This window comes from Schistocerca nitens, chromosome 5, assembly GCF_023898315.1.
Source record: "Schistocerca nitens isolate TAMUIC-IGC-003100 chromosome 5, iqSchNite1.1, whole genome shotgun sequence".
Classification (NCBI taxonomy): Eukaryota; Metazoa; Arthropoda; class Insecta; order Orthoptera; family Acrididae; genus Schistocerca; species Schistocerca nitens.
The window spans coordinates 191,964,668-191,978,969 of NC_064618.1; the positions used below are offsets into that span (position 1 = coordinate 191,964,668).

Sequence of the window (14,302 nt, forward strand, 5' to 3'; positions counted from 1 at the left end):
CGAAATAATTCATTTATTTATTGATGTCAACGTTTCCTGGCAATGTAAAATTACTGAGAGTTAATTTTTATGACCTGTAGACTCCTCTTAAAGACTGATTGGCATCTTTTATTAGCAAGTGTTTATCAGTTACTTGATTCGTGCCAGAATAAATGTACTTTCCCTGCGTATCTCTCTTCTGACGGCACAAGCGATTTCTGCATCGGAACCTTATCCTACTGATTCTGAAAGACTCAGATGGCCAACCATCTTTGCTAGCTAGCGTTGGAACCTATCCCTCCCCCCTAGTCTGTTATGTACTGTAGCACTGATACAGTCACTTCAGGTGAGTGAAATAGCAAAACTGGAAATAAAATAAAATGCGCTCTTATCTGCAAATAGGGTACCTTACAACGTTGCCAAAAGAAGACTTGCCCAGCTCTGCTGACTCCACGACACTTGCTAAATGTTCTGTGCAGCAACGCTTACCACTGATCACAGCTACCCTCACTCCACAATCCACTGGCGTGTCTGTTATTGTAACCAACATGTCGCCATACTTACGGCTACCGAACTGCAGCTCTTAAATGGAGTCGTTCAAGGAATTGGTTGGTTAGAAATTGGACTCGCATTCGGGAGGACGACGGTTCAATCCCGCGTCCGGCCATCCTGATTTAGGTTTTCCGTGATTTCCCTAAATCACTCCAGGCAAATGCCGGGATGGTTCCTCTGAAAGGGCACGGCCGACATCCTTCCCCATCCTTCCCTAATCCGATGAGACCGATGACCACGCTGTCTGGTCTCCTTCCCCAAACAACCAACCAACCAAGGAATTGGTAGAAAACTTATATTATCAATTAATTTTTTATCTATTAGTAGAACTCATACTCCAAAAGTTCCCAAATCATCAATGATGAAATCGCATCTGAATTGTCTGAAAAATAATTAATCCATTGGCTTGTACAGCCGGTCGCACGTTCCAGGTATCTAATTACATTGCCTGCTGTGAGGTGGGACGAACAGCTGTAACTTCTTCTTATTGTTGGCAGGAAGGGTTATGTAGTTGTGATCTTCAGTCCAGAGACTTGGTTGATGCAACTCTCCATGCTGCTCTATCGTGTGCAAGCTTCTACATCTCCAAGTAACTACTACAATATATATCCTTCTGAATCTATTTAGCGTAGTTTATGCCTTGGTCTCCCTCTACGAGTTTTTCCCTCCACCCTTCCCACCGATACAGAACTGATGATCCCTTGATGCCTGAGAACGTGTTCTACCAACCGATCCCTTGTTTTAGTCAATTGTGAAACGAACCCTGTCGTCCAGGACCGCGTGCCACAAAGGGCGCAGATTCACCTCGAGATGGGGAAACTCACAGGCGTCTATTGCGTACTGAGGCCTAAGCACTGTAGTGTACGAGTGAGACAGATGAGAACCTACGTCATAGGGAAACCCAGTAGAAGACTTTTGTGGCCAAGGAGACGTAGCAGTGTTAAATATGGCGGACCTAAGTTCGGCCATAAAGGGAAACATTTACGAAAATTATTTATTTCTGTAGTAGTGCAGGGAATAAAGCCACAGTAATTTTAATCTGCCATCCTCCATAAATTTTCATGATGATCTCAATACAACTTGAATACTGATCATATCTATAATACTTTAGGATCTACTGTTAACGTGAAATTAACAAGTTTTGTAACAAAGACCTGAATGCTAAGATCACAACGCATTGGTCAATCTTAACGATCGACATTTCATATAGAACAACATCATTAAAATGACAAACGTTATAAATATCAACTGTGTAACTCTATTTGTTTAAAAGAAATAGTAAATTTAAATTATCAGTATTTAAAGTTGAGCAGCAGATCATCATTTCCAACACTCAAAACACATTGAACAATGACAGAATGACACCGTACTGAATCATTAAGTGATAGAATATTTGTTGTAAAGTTTAGTGCACAATAGTTACTTTTGTTCTTTATTTCTTTATCAGAAGGCACGCTGGTGCAAGGCTACTGGCCGTGACATTCAAAGTTAAGAAGGAAACTGTATTTGTTTTTGGTAAAAGGATTTAACGTTTATTATGTAATGGAATTATTGTTACTTTATTTAGAACGTGAAAGTGGTGCAACTTTGATTATTTAAATATGTTAAAAAGTAAAGTAATGTAGAATAAGCTCTAGCCAAACAGATGGACGGCTGCAGGAAGGGGAACTGCAATAGTCAGTTGATCGAAGATATTTGGTTCGCGGGAAACGCGGTCGAAGACGGGCAGAGGGCAGAGGACAGTTCTGGTCGAGACACCAAAGGGAACAGTGTGGATGGAGACGCGAAAGCGGACAGTTCTGGTCTATACACCAAAGGGACAGTGCTGGAGGAGACGCGAAAGCGGGCGGTCAGTCTTTAGGTAGCTAGGAAGTGAAACGACTTAGATAATTTCACTTATTCTCTGAGTGGTGAGCAGCCACGCGCTTGGTATGAACTCAAACTTTTCGCATATTTAACGATGTGTATTGGATTTGTAATTCACTATGAGATTGTGAATGTTCGAACTGTGTCAAGTGGATATGCGCTGGAGTCTAACAGTAACTCCAAATACAACAACTTTCGCAATTAGTTTGCTTTGTGAATAAACATTATTCTAAACTAACCCCAACTGTGTGGTCTACATCATTTATGTGTAGTTAATTTAGTTCCCGATATTGTTATTACATATTATGTTAACTTTGTATTTCGCAAACTTGCCATCAGCCAGAAAATTTAACCAAAGAATGTATATAATCGAGTACCGGTGAAAATGTGTGCCCCGACCGGGACTCGAACCCGGGATCTCCTGCTTAGATGACAGATGCTCTATCCATCTGAGCCACCGAGGGCACAAAGAATAGCGCGACTGCAGGGACTATCTCGCGCACGCTTCCCGCGAGACCCACATTCTCACCTTCTATGTCCACACACTACATTCGTAGTGTCCCACCACAACACACTCATTACTCGTGGAAGACATTCTTACCAAGTCCCGTAAGAGTTTGGGGAATATGTGTGCATCTGCACCGAAGAAGTTCATGGGCGGTGTTGGCAGAACTATATACTTGTGTCCAAAAGAACAGACACCATATCCATATAAGTATTTAACGAAATGGTCACAAGTGTCTAATTTAGGGCGTGTAATACGACACGTGCAGGTGAACCCCTAGACGAGTTTGAGCAAAGGCATTTGGAAGAAAATGGTTCAAATGGCTCTGAGCACTATGGGACTCAACATCTTAGGTCATAAGTCTCCTAGAACTTAGAACTACTTAAACCTAACTAACCTAAGGACATCACACACACCCATGCCCGAGGCGGGATTCGAACCTGCGACCGTAGCAGTCCCGCGGTTCCGGACTGCAGCGCCAGAACCGCTAGACCACCGCGGCCGGCATTTGGAAGAAGAGGAACCCATGCGAGCCCGAACATCTTTGGGATATTATCTTGCAGTACATGGCTACACTCCATACAAATACTTTCAGAAAAGACTTCCTGACACTTAAATCTATACTCGATGTTAACAAACTTTTTTCTTCCGAAACGCTTACCTTGTCAGTCTAAATTTTATATCCTCTCTATTGCGTCCATCATTAGTTATTTTGCTCCCAAAATAGCTAAACTCATCTACTACTTTAAGTGTCTCTTTTCCTAATCTAATTCCCTCAGCATCACCTGATTTAACTCGACTACATTCCATTATCCTAGTTATTTTTTTTTTGTTGATGTTCACCTTATATCCTCCTTTCAAGACATTGTCCATTCCGTTCAGCTGTTCTTCCAGGTTGTATATTATTGGAAAGCCGAAAAATCTATCAATTTAGTGATGTATTACACACTCCATTTCTTTCGATATCTTGCGAGCTGTAAGTAATCGTTTCAGGTTTTGTTAGGTTTACCCCCCACCATTCCCACCAAGAAAATACCCCCCCGGAAACGGAAATGTGCAAAGGAGGTAGGAAGAAAAGTGATACATGGTATGAGTGAGAAATGTCTACTGGCGTTGCATATGCCTGCATTTTTTCGGCTATAACACACGAACTAAAACATGTAACGGAGGAATATCGTCTTTCCTCATCACTTCAATAAATAGAAAGGATAGATTTATAATGAAATGCTGTCAAAGAAATGATATAATTTTGAGAAAAATGTGTAAGACAAAATGTGCAAATTTTCGTAAATTTAAATAGTAAATATAGAGTTGACTGTGGAGAAAATATTAGTAACTCAGTGGGTTAAATGGGTGACGCGATCATCTGCTACTCTGTTCCGTGTCTTAGAAACAATACCAAGCCAGCTGCTTTGTTTATAAACCAAACAAATTCTTGTTTTAACACATTTTCAATTGCTACAGTTGTCAGAACTGCACTTATAACGCAGATCTTGCATTTAACGATGGGAAAATTGGGAGGATGAAGATATTCGAGAGAATGGGCCTTAAGATAGGAAATTTTACTCATGACATCTTGAGAAAATCTTATTTTGAGCACCTTTCTGCAGCTGAAAAATCATATGAAGACCTGGTAAATAAAATTTGCCGGAAAACGAGATATCTGAAGAGAAATCTTGGAGGGAAACAGGACCCTGAGTACAAATCGGGGGCATTCTGAAGAGGTGACGGTAGAAAAAAACGTTAGGTTGAACTTTAAGTAGCTTTTCCTAAGAATTATATTTTTTAAAGTTTATGTACCTTTTTCTCACAATCTATGAAGGCTAGAATTGAGAAATTTCTATAATCCAACAAACGTTGTCTCCAGAGTAATTTTTAAAATTCTGCGTGTTCGCTGACATATGAGGCAAAGTGCTTGGAATTTTGCATGAATTTTATGTCATACTTACAAAATTACAATTAAAAATCATTAAAATTCTCCTATTCGACAAATTCAAAAAACCTCTGAGAAAAACTTACTATATGCAAATAGATTAAGCAGGGGAAGATGTCCTTTGAATGGGTTGTGAGAAGAAGGTACATATATTATTTTTTTGAAAGTAAATTGTTTAAATTACGTAAAAAATTTAAATATGTAGAATCCAACGAAATCAAGAGTAAACTTATTAGAGTCATATGAAGTACAGTGCAACATTTCATTGCTGTACCTTCAAAATTGTGGAGTTGGAGCCTCTTTTGAATAGTGTGAGTTTTTCATGAAGCACCACCAACGCAGTGTTCTGCCGGGCTTCCATGCTACTTTTCCTTACTTTTCTTAAAGACTAATAATATTCCGACCGACAACTGAGTCACGGCACTACACGATATTTAATGACTTACATTTGTCTCGCTAAGTTATTAAAACCTGCAATTTATGGGACCATTGCATGGAGTGGCTTCCTAAGTATCACAATTCAACATATAAAATACAATCCATTAATATCTAATTGCAGACTGTGGTAATTGTGCGCCGAAACAGAAGTGATTCCTTTTACGCAGTCGGTGGCATCGAACAACAATAAATCGATGAGTATCCGACATTTTTATGAAGCATTCATCAATGATATTGAAATACGTCGCTTTCTATAGAAAAAGAGTCATCCACTCGTATGTATAATATATTTGCAGAGATAATTCTCATACACTGCACGGTAAGTCGAAGGCAATCTTCACGAAATATCTGTGATGTTATGGCTCGTATTACACTGTAAAAACACTGTATTTTATCAAAGAGCTTTGTTGACATCTTTGACAGTGTGCTAGGGAATCTTTCATCAAATACATCTTTTATCAAAGATCTTCGATAAAAGAGCCAGTGCCCAGCTTTGATCAAAGTTCGCAACGTATACATGACGCTCCGCTTGTGATGTAGTGCCTTGAATCTATAATATGACTTCCATGTATATTTAGTGCGTGGCTACCACCACATTGATCATTGCAAAATACGAGTAACGTGAAATTCCTCATGACACAAAACACGGTGACTGCAATTACCACAAAATGCAGTTATAATCTCATAACGAACTAGCTGCACCAAGCACCTGAATTCGAAGTGCCTGCACTTGGGAGATGTTAAACTTACGTATAGAAAGAGAAGATGTGGAAGCAGATGAATACGTGAAAGGTCAAGTGATGTCAAAGTGCACGTAAATGGGTAAATTTATTTATTTGTACTAAAACGGCTTAACCTAACCTTCATAAATTCCTCCTTAAGTGTTTTATACATTGTTCCATATGTTATTGGAATAATTTGTGAAATGACACACTGGGGAATTTGAGTGCTATACTGCAAGCCGGAATAGCATTCGTCTGTTGCTAAAAATAGTAACACAACCATGAAGCGATCCTCAGCAGAACAGGCATTCATGATTAAAATAATGACACATAGTACTAGTTATTTTTTCACATTTTACATAATACTTTGCGAAATCATTTTCTCACTATGAAGTGAAAATATTTACTTGATGTTTCGAAATCCGAAAAAAGTAATGTCCGAGTGCAGTAAACCATAAAAACACAACTGCAGAGCAAGAGAAGGAGAACAAAACACCACAGAAAATAACTGTGTCAATACTTGGTCTCATTAATGATAATAAATTCCCGACACACGTTATCAAATACGTAACTACTGCAATTTTTCGTTATTTATATCATTAATTACACAGAAGCAGGCTTTCAGAAACATCGATTATGATGAATAAAATTCATAAATGGCATTTATTTATGTATCGTTCATTCAAATACGAAGGCTACTTTCCCGAAGTCAAATTAAAATGTTTGTTCACCCATTCTCAAAAAATTTTCGTTGTTGTTTATGTTCTCACACGGTAGCTCACGAAGCAGATTCCAGTGAACACCTCGAGCTTCCCTTCTCGCTATCCACAGTTTCATCCACAATCCTTTCTATTTTATGTCTTTTCAAGAAATGCGCTCGTCATCAACATACGCTCTTATAATAGTGGTTAACTCTTCCGCACCCATTTCCGAGGCTATCCTTACAGATTCGCTGAAGTTGCATGTATTTCTAAGGGCAGGGGATAGTACAATGCTCCACGTGTGGCATTATTCAATCTCAGGGTACTGCTAATGCCTATGGAGGAGATAGCTATCTTCCGGGCTGCCACTGGGCTTGATTCTACTCACCAGGCAGCGACCTCCATTATTACCTGAAAGTTGCTGTCTGTAGAGAGAAACGGTTCTGTAATCTTGGTTAATTTGTATATCCTTGACTGAACGCTATTTAATTTGATCAGATAAGTTTGGATATAAGTAATGATTTTCCACAGTTTCTAAAACTTCTGAACTGAGCTTAACATCCTTACTGAAGTGCAGGATGATTCAGCTGACCTCACATATGGATTTTATGCAACCCGCAATGCCTTGAAAATCCAACAGCGAAATTTCCATATTCTCGCTCGCTATGTGCCAATTATTAGTATTATAGGAAAAACGAATAGCACATATTTGTAAGAAATTGAACGTCATAAAATTTTCTGCTGGGATTGCCGGCCGAAGTGGCCGTGCGGTTAAAGACGCTGCAGTCTGGAACCGCAAGACCGCTACGGTCGCAGGTTCGAATCCTGCCTCGGGCATGGATGTTTGTGATGTCCTTAGGTTAGTTAGGTTTAACTAGTTCTAAGTTCTAGGGGACTAATGACCTCAGCAGTTGAGTCCCATAGTGCTCAGAGCCATTTTTCTGCTGGGATTGGTTTCGCTAAAGGCCACTGTCTTCGAGTTTTGAAAAAAAAAAAAACCCGATTGAAGGACACTTCTGTACAATTTTCTTGATTAATTCGAGAACTATAGCCTCTAGCGAAAACGTATCACAGTACAAAATTTTACTACATTAATACAAATATTTTAGTTAGTGAGCGAGAGAATACGAAAATTTCGCGCGTGGTTTTTGAGGCTGCCGTGGGCTGGATAAGCGTTTCCGAATAAGAGAATTTTGTTAACATTGAGTATAGATTTAAGTGTCAGGAAGACGTTTCTGAAAGTATTTGTATGGAGTATAGCCATGTATGGAAGTGAAACATGGACGATAAATAGTTTGGACAAGAAGAGAATAGAAGCTTTCGAAATGTGGTGCTACAGAGGAGTGCTGAAGATTAGATGGGTAGATCACATAATTAATGAGGAGGTATTGAATAGGATTGGGGAGAAGAGAAGCTTGTGGCACAACCTGACTAGAAGAAGGGATCGGTTAGTAGGACATGTTCTGAGGCATCAAGGGATCACCAATTTAGTATTGGAGGGCAGCGTGGAGGGTAAAAATCGTAGAGGGAGACCAAGAGATGAATGCACTAAGCAGATTCAGAAGGATGCAGGTTGCAGTAGGTACTGGGAGATGAAGAAGCTTGCACAGGATAGAGTAGCATGGAGAGCTGCATCAAACCAGTCTCACGACTGAAGACGACAACAACAACAATCACAAAGTATTGTTAGTGTGTGTAACATTACAGGTATGTAGGCGAGCAAAGCGCCCGCCTAGAATTGGTACAAGGTAAGATAAATTCGTTACTCAGGTGATAGGGAGTGGGCCCAAGGGCTCAGGACAAGTCTCGACAGGTCCGGGCAGGCGACCAATCCAGGTGAATCTATGCTGGGAGACATGGAGCATGTGGCCAGAAATGTGAAAATCCTGGAACGAGAAATTTTGACGCTTAAAATGGCAGACAATACTCCTAGATACGGCGAAGTGTTAGGCGAGATGAAACGTGGCTTCTTACTGCTCTCTGAGAGTCGATAATAACGTACAATCAAATATTAGTGCAAATCTGAATATATTGGCGATCCCAGAAAAGTGAGGCACATCCGATGAGACAAATATACAGTAGCTTCAGTGTCTTTAAAAATACGTAAGTTAATATTTCAAAGTGAATAAACATTTACACAGTGAGACTCAGAACTAACTATTTTTGAGGATACTTTCCGGTTACATCTTGAAGAGGACACTTGGATGTTCGCTCTGGAAGAAGACTGACCTGCCTGTGATATTGTGTCGTTTTTGGTGGAACGGGTGATAGATACTGGGCTCTTAACGGCCGCTACTATACCTTATTTTCTGGAGGGGCTTTATCTTCTGAGAGGTCTCAGTGTGCTCCAGGGCAGGACACTTTTTCTGCTTGTATAACGGAAGACAAAGTATGAGTTGCTGTACTTTGTAAATCTTCAAAGTCAACTGTGAAGTGGATTGAGCTGGTGAATATTTCGTGCATTTTCATTAGGAAATTGAATTAGTTCTCGCTTATTTTCGCTTAGAGTTTAGGTAGAGGATTTTGCCATCATCCTCAGTGTAACTTTAGTATATTTGGTAGAGGTATCGTAGGACCACTTCCCGTTTATCTGAGATGTCCATTCTTGATTAAACATTATTTCACATAATTCTCTGTTGTCTACATCAATTACAGGCGCTAGAATAGGACTATTGTTGCTAAATTATTCATTTAACTTTCATTTTCTATTACTGTGTATTTTATTAGTTAGCAATTCCAGTCAGTGCACAGACTATTTGACTGCAGGATCGCAGCTGAAGTCTACTACTTACAGCGAATTAACTGTCATGATAGCAGTCGTGCAGGGCTCGACACTGTGACTACATTCAGCTATTCTTTTTAAACTGAGTCGTCCATTGCCCAAACACCTAAAGTACAACTAATTGCAGGTAAGGACGCAACTGTTTATTTGTACAGCAGTAGCAGTTAGGTACCAACCCAAGTGTTAATAAAATTCTGAATCTAGCGTACAAACTCCCAAGATGCAATAGTGGAAATATGAAACCCCTTTACATTACGTAGCAGAGGAAGTAAACTGTTCATGATGTAAGAGAGAGAATGACATGTTTCTAAATTCAATCTGCAGATATTTCCCAAATATCGAATCGTTTATCCAACACAGGTTGGTTATGAACATACATTTTCGAGTTCCTGAAAAATATAAGTTCTGGCAGGCTACCTTCCCGAAAAATATTAGTTCTGGCTGGCTTCCTTCGCATCATGCCATTCCCTCTTAGACCGATAAATCATTTTACGTGTAAGAATAGGTGAATTTCGTGACGATGAAGTAAAACTTCACACGCACTGAAACTAAATCTATCTACCCTGAAAGCCAAAAAAACTAGTACACCTGCCTAACATCGTGTAGGCCCAGGGAGCACGCAAAGGTGCCTCAACAGGACGTGGCATGGACTCGACTAATGTGTGAAGTAGGGCTGGAGGGAATTGACACCATGAATACTGCAGGGCTGTCCATAAATCCGTAAGATGGCGAGGGTGTGGAGATGTTTTCTGAACAGCACGTTGCAAAGCATCCCAGATATGCTCAATAATGTTCTTGCCTGGGAGGTTGCCGTCAGCGTAAGTGTTTAAAATAATAGAGTGCTCCTCGAGCCGCTCTATAGCAATTCTGGAAATGTGGTGCTGCTGGAATTGCCTACGTCTGTCGGAATGTGCAATGGATAGGAATGAACGCAGGTGATCAGACTGGTTGCTTACATACGTGTCACCTCTCAGAGTCACATCTAGATGTATCAGGTGTCGCATACCACTCCAACTGCCCACGCCTCACACCATTACAGAGCCTACAACAGCTTGAACAGTCCCCTCCCGACATGCAGTGTCCATGGATTCATGGGCTTGTCTCCCTGACCGTACACATCCATCCGCTCGATACAATTTGAAACGAGACTCGTCTGACTAGTCAGCGTGTTTCCAGTCCTTAACAGTCCAATGAAGGTGTTGACGGGCCCAGGCAAGATGTAAAGCTTCGAGTCGTGCAGTCTTCAAGGTCACACAAGTAGGCCTTCGGCTCCGAAAGTCCGTATCGATAATGTTTAGTTGAATGGTTCGCACGCTAACACTTGTTGATGCCCAGCACTAAACTGCATCAATTTGCGGAAGGGTTCCACATCTGTCAAGTTGAACGATCCTCTTCATTCGTCGTTGATCCCGTTCTCGTTCTTGCAGCGATGTCGGTGACTTGATGGTTTACTGCATTCCTGATATTCACGTACACACGTGAAATGGTCGTACAGCAAAATCCTCATATCGCTACCTCAGAGATGCTGTGTCCCATCGCTCGTGCGCCGATTGTAACAGCACATTCAAACTCAAATCCTGACACCCTGCCATTTTAGCAGCTGTAACCCATGTAACAACTGCGCCAGATACTTGCTGTCTTATATAGGCGTTGCCGACCGTAGCGCTATATTCTGCCTGTTAACATATGTCTGTATTTGAATACGCATGTTTATACCAGTTTATTTGGCGCTTCAGTGTACGTATAGTAATTCTGAGAACTGTAAGCTCTGAAACTTACGATCCATTTGCGAAGGAAATGATATGCCAAGCACATTGTTAACTATAAATTTGATTGTGAGTGACGTACTCACAATGGCACCCTCCGTGCAAGACAGCATTTCTTGCAGATTATACACGCTCCAGTCACATTAATGTAACCACAGCATATGTTCGACGTCAACGTGCAATTACCTCGCACACACGGCAGGTGACGGTATTGGCGGTGGAGGGTATGTAGAGCTTTTCGGGGCGACTCGGAATACATTGCAGTCATTGTCGTACTGAGTAAAAGGTGCAGTTCATCTGATGCCCACAAGGGCATGATCATTGGCATTCGGGCCAAAAGAGGAAGCATTTCCGAAACCTCTAAGTCTGTAAACTGTTCGCGAGCTGTCGTGGTTAATGTACATCGTGGATTGCAAAATGGCGCTAACCGAAACCAGTATCATGTCAACTGCGGTGCACCATATGCCATAAATGACAAGAGCGAATGGCGGCTCTGGAGACATATACAGGCAAATAGACTCGCAACTGTTGTGCAACTGGCTAACTAGATGAACCAAAGGTCTCCTTAACTACTGTTAAGACAACGATAACGTATGTGGGCCTCCACAGCAGGTGCTTGGTTCATTCACCCTTGATATTCTTCGGTGACGAAGGCTGCAATTTGCACACCAAAATGGCAACTTGTCGTCCACTGAGTGCCGATAGGTGATCTTTTCACAGGAGTCATGTTTTCTGCTCCATCGAATAGATGTCAGTTGGCATTTACGGCGTGAAACGTCTGCAAGTCAACACCCTGCATGCGTTGTAGTCTGGACAATGTTTTCGTGGCAATCCCTATGTGATTTCGTCACTCTGGAAGTCACAACATTCAACACATGTATGCATCTATCCTTCGGGGCATGTTCACCCACACATGCAGTTTGGTTTTCCTAGGCTCTGTGCCATTTACCAGTAGGACAATGCAACGTGTCACATAGCTCGAAGTGTACATACATAATTCGATGACCAGGATGAGTTTATTGCATTCCTACGGCCACCAAACTCCCCGGATATAAACCTACTCGAGAATCTGTGCCACCACTTCTATTGGGCAGTTCGTTCGTTACATGGACACTCAACCGAGAAACCTATCACGGCTTTGCGTTACACAGGAATCAGCGTAGATTCACAGCACCATGGGTACCTTCCAGAACATCACTGACTCTCTTCCTGGACCTCTCGTAGAGGTCCGCGCAGCAAAAGGTAGTTATTCAGTCTTTTATCCGGCGATCACATTAATGTGAGTGGATAGCTTACTTCCAGCACGAACGTTAATCGATGCCTGGATATGTATCCTATATTGTTCGACTAAGCTACTCCTGCGCCGCAGATAGATCGTTTAATGCCGGCACTGGTTAGGAAATCACTTTTTCTAACCTCTAAATATCTCTGAAATATGTCTCTGCCGGTGCATGAGATTTTGACGAAAGTACTGGAAAACATTGCCACATACTCAACACAGACTGAAATGACCCATTCTACAGTTGAGCGCATCTGGAAACAATGTTTGGTAATTTAATTTTGAAACTGCAGGTTCCAGCATTGAACCACATTAAAATGACCTCTTTCTTCGAGAGTTACAGAGGTTTCTGGAACTTCTTTCAGGTGCTTTTCTTGTGATGTATTTTATGCCTGAGAGAAATTTAGACAGATGTAAGTTTTCTCATAAGCATGCTCTAATCAAATACTTCTGAAACCAGTGTCTGTGAGCAAGCGTCGGTCCAGGGTCGAGAGCAGACAAGTACACTTCATTTCTCACAATGCTCATACAGAAGAAACTATGATGCACAGGTGGAATTTTAACTTCATAACAAATACCTAAACGATAAATCAACCATTCAAAGCAAAGTCTGGTTTTTGCATGGCTACACGTTCTTAAATAAACGCATAACAAAGCGTGTCACTTATGATAATGCTGGTCAAAGAAAATCTTGATCTAACTACATCTTGGTAACAAAGAAATCAGGATAGCTCTCTTGGAGCTACGGTGTCTAAGAGAGACTTGTTGGTAGTCCCGCTCACTCTGGGGGCAGTCTCCAGATATTCTGTAGTCGCTGCATGTATCATACTGGTGGCCGATTGAAACGCAGTACCGCAGGAAATGCACACCAATCTTGTGCCCAGAGTGGGTGTTCGTTGTGATCACACAAGTATTAATATCCATATCCTCCCTTTAGAACTGTCCAGTCCATCATAAATCTAAGTGACTTCAGTATAATTATTGTCTGTGAACAAAAGTACCATTTTCCTTCGTCTAATTGCGTAGTGTTTCTTCTAACCAGCTTCTGTAACGCGCATTCGGCAATTCTGATTTAGGTTTCTCGTAATTTCCCTAAATCACTTTAGACAAATGCCGGACGGTTCCTTTGAACGGGCACGGCAGACTTCCTTCCCTAACCAAATGGGACAAAGGAACACGCTGTTTGATCTCCTCTCCGCAAATCATACAACAAACACCCAGCTTCTGTGCCTAGACTGTAGCAGTTATTTCTATGTACGATCGATGTTTCATAGTGTTATGTTACTTCACAATGAAACATCGTGCGATAGTTACTTTGGTCTTTACGTTTTGCATACTAGTGTATGTATTTCATTTGTATTTCTTGTTGCAACGTTTCCTCTTACCCTCAGCTTCATATTCCAGTAGCCTCTCAATAATTTTTAAAATTTTGCTTTCTTTCCAAGATACATATCTTTCGTGCTTTTTATACTGGATCGCGTCGGTGAACACTTGGATTCCGGTTACTCTCACTTAACGTGTATCCTAATTTCGATATGAAATCACGAATATTCGCTGAAGGCAGCCTTAGGCAATTGATGAAAAGTGATAAACCCTACGTCCTTGATAATCTGAAATCTGGGAAACTACAGATCGGATTTATAAGAGACAAATGACTTTTAACTTATTTTTGTCCCATACATCATACTAGAAGCAGAAACTAGATCCATTTAAAAAAAGCGAAGTTGATATTAATGCATCTGTAATTAATATAGTTATGGAAAGACACTACACATCGTT

At 40.9% G+C, this 14,302-nt stretch overlaps 1 protein-coding gene and 1 non-coding gene across 2 annotated transcripts in view; one reads left to right on the forward strand and one right to left on the reverse strand.

Moving 5' to 3' along the window:
• LOC126260337 (uncharacterized) overlaps positions 1–14,302 on the forward strand; it is a 568,591-nt gene that overhangs the window by 418,778 nt on the left and 135,511 nt on the right. The window lies entirely within an intron of this gene.
• Positions 2,788–2,862, reverse strand: Trnar-ucu (transfer RNA arginine (anticodon UCU)). Its single transcript has one exon. It is a non-coding gene; the product is annotated as a tRNA-Arg (tRNA).